General features: G+C 44.5%; 1 pseudogene; it reads right to left on the minus strand.

The window, feature by feature from the left end:
* Nucleotides 1-297: 297 nt before the first annotated feature.
* LOC145389498 (5S ribosomal RNA) lies at nt 298-415 on the minus strand (annotated as a pseudogene).
* Between the last annotated feature and the right edge of the window lie 3273 nt (nt 416-3688).

Consider the following 3688-nt stretch of genomic DNA (forward strand, 5'->3'; position numbering starts at 1 on the left):
AACATCATTAGAGCTTTAATATTAACCACATAATCTAAGGTGATAGGGAAAATTGTTAAGTTGTAACTGGTCATTTTTTCTCAAGTGTTTTATAACATTTAGTCCAGCTTTCAATTTCAAAGGAAATTATTCCTCCCAAATAAATATTTTTGGAAATAGATAATACTGTTTAATATTCATTTCATTCATTCATTGCCAGATGCCATGTATCCCAAACGGGGTGGCCAAGGGCTTAGAGTTTATTGTTTTACAGGGAGGGGCACTAATCCTCCACCAACCCCACTTGACACGTAGGGATGCCAACAGCATCTGGTGTTCCCAGGCGGTCTCCCATCCAAGTACTAACCAGACTCAACGTTGCTTAACTTCGCTGATCGGACGGGAAGCGGTGTACTCAACGTGTATTGTCATACAAGAACTATGCCAAAAATCCCTTTCACAATTTCCCCAAAATTTTCCCAGGGGGGACAAACTGCCCCCATCCCCCCCCCAGAGGCTACGTGTATGTAGACTACAAAATGACGCCTTGTTAATGAAAGGGTTAAGCAACGTACTGACCACAGCTTAAGATTGTGAGTTACGTGTCTCGTCATCTGTATTACTACCACCACAATACTAGTACTATCTATCTATCTATCTATCTATCTATATACCTAGGCTGCTTCCCCCAAGGAAAGGGAGGTAGCCGAGACAGGACGACTCACTCTCCATTTACTCATCCATTCAAACACATTCATTCGCATCTTAGCCCCAAAGGGGAGAACGGACAGATCCTCACCGCACCACACCGCACAAGGGTCAATTGCGCAATGCAATCAGTGACATCCACAGCAGGGCCCGACAGCAGAATTGGTTTACCCCTGCCACATCATAACAGACCCATCTCCTTACCCGCACCTGACCTGACTAGCTGATCAAACCAAATGCGGGAGAATATCCCCTCAGGGCTGCGTCATCACTTATTCATTCACAATTTCTCTCCATTTATTTCTGTCACGCACAGCCACTCTTCCTTGCTCAACAGACATCCCTCTCGCATCCAGCGCTCTCTTCACACTGTCCATCCATCCTATTCGTGGTCTTCCTTTCAGCCTTACACCTCTCACATCAGATCTAGTTATCTTTTTCACCAATCGCTCATTATCCATTCTCTCCATATGCCCAAACCATTGCAACACCCTCTGCTCAACTCTACCAGCCATCTCCCGAACAACTTCAGTTCTCCTTCGCACTTCATCATTTCGCACTCGATCCATACGCGTCACTCCACACATACTCCTCAGACATCTCATCTCCATTACATTCAAACTTTTCCTCTCTGCTACACCCATATTCCATGTTTCAGACCCATATAATGCAGTCGGTACCACAACACCCTCATACAGCCTTCTCTTTACATCCATTCTAAGCGAACGACTTTTAAACACTTTTTTCATTCCTCCCAGCACCTTTCCTACTTCATTTATTCTAAACTTCACTTCTGCATCTATTCTTCCATCCACAGCAACATGTGACCCTAGATATTTAAAACAATCTACCTCCTCAAGCAACTCACCATTCAAAACTATATTCATCCCCCTACCATCTATCAACCTCGTACACTTCATCACTTTACTCTTATTCTCATTTACTTTCAATTTCCTCCTTTCACACACCCTTCCAAACTCCTCTACCAACTCTCTCAATCTCTCCTCTGAATCAGTCACCAGTGCAGTATCATCTGCAAACAGCAGCTGCTTCAGATTCCACTCTCCTCCATCAACATTTACCAGACTCAGACCACCTAAAACTCTTGCATTCACCTCCCTTACAACACCATCCATGTAAATATTAAACAACCAAGGCGACATCACACATCCCTGTCGCAGCCCCACTCTCACGGGAAACCAATCACTCACAGCATTTCCCACTCTTACACACGCTCTACTATTTACATAAAAACTTTTCACCCCTTTTAGTAACCTACCATCAAGTCCATACAATCTTAAAACAGTCCACAAAGCCTCCCTATCAATTGTATCATACGCTTTCTCTAAATCCATAAATGCCCAAAACACATCCTTGCCTTTCGCTAAATACTTTTCACACACTTGTCTCACAGCAAACACCTGATCAACGCATCCCCTCCCTCTCCTAAAGCCACACTGCTCATCACTAATTACTCCCTCTGTACCCTCTCTAACTCTCATAATTAACACTCTACCATACACCTTACCTACAACACTCAACAGACTTATACCCCTAAAGCTAGTACATTCATACTTATCATCCTTGCCTTTATACAACGGGACCACACAAGCACTTGCCCAGTCAATTGGCACCATACCTTTCTCAAAGCACACATTCAACAATCTTACTAACCAGTCAACAATAGTCACTCCACCACCCTTCAGGCATTCCAAAGCACACCCATCCATACCTGCAGCTTTCCCTGCTTTCATCTCCTTTACTGCCTTCTCCACTTCCTCCTTCGTGATCAAAGAATCATTCAACTCTCCCAACACATTTATTCCTTGCACCCTTCCATCCACCACAATCTCAGCCACCCTTTCCTCCTCTACATTTAACAATCTTTCAAAATACTCTGCCCATCTCTTCCTTACTGCATCCATCTCAATTAACATCCTTCCATCCTCTGCTTTTACTCGTTCTTCCTTCCCAGACTCTCCCTTTCGCACCCTTTTCACCTCCTTCCAAAACATTTTCTTATTCTGCTGAAAATTCTCTGTCAGCCGCCTACCCCACCTTTCATCTGCTGCCACTTTAGCATCACGCACAGCCCTTCTCGCTCTATTCCTCTTCTCCTTATACCTTTCATATGACATCTCATCCTTCCTCTGCAGCCACACTTCATATGCACGTCTCTTCTCAGCGACAGCCATACTTACTTCCTCGCACCACCATTCACTTCGTTTTCTTACACCACCACCCACACGTCTCACACCACACACCTCTTCTGCATGCCCCACCACAGCACTCTTAAACAACTGCCATTCCTCCTCCACGCTGCCATTTTCCCGATCTTTCACTGCGTTCCACTCATCTTTCAATTTCTCCTGATACTCTATCTTTTTCTCTCTTTTATCCAACTCACTCACTTTCAAAACCTCCCTGCCACACCTAACCCTCCTAGCTCTCATCCATCTCTTACCTACTCTTAACTTTCCCTCCACCAGGTAGTGGTCAGACATACCTCCACCCTCCCCTCTCAGAACTCTCACATCCAACAATCTTCCTATTACATTCCTAGACACAACCACATAGTCCATCAAGGCTCTATCAACAACCCTTCCACCCTCCTGTCTCACCCATGTATACTTATAAATATCTTTCTTCTCAAACAGCGTATTCCCAATCACCATCTCTCGCTCAACACACATCGCTATCATTCGTTCCCCATTTTCATTTCTTCCAGGCACACCATGCATACCAACTACGCCTTCAACTGCTACATTTCCCACTCTAGCATTCAGATCTCCCATCATTACCACATTCACATTCGCTTCAAAACTCTGCAGACACTCATCAACATCATTCCAGAAAGACTCCCTCATTTGTTCATCCCTTTCACTACCAGGCCCATATGCACTCACAAACACCCACAACTCACGTTCAAATTTCACTTTCACCCACATCAGTCTCGATGACACCTCCTTCCATTCAATCACACATTGCTGAACTTCCGGAC

The sequence above is a fragment of the Coenobita brevimanus genome, chromosome 117, assembly GCF_032717465.1.
Source record: "Coenobita brevimanus isolate Jiangsu-jjx chromosome 117, ASM3271746v2, whole genome shotgun sequence".
NCBI classification, from domain to species: domain Eukaryota; kingdom Metazoa; phylum Arthropoda; class Malacostraca; order Decapoda; family Coenobitidae; genus Coenobita; species Coenobita brevimanus.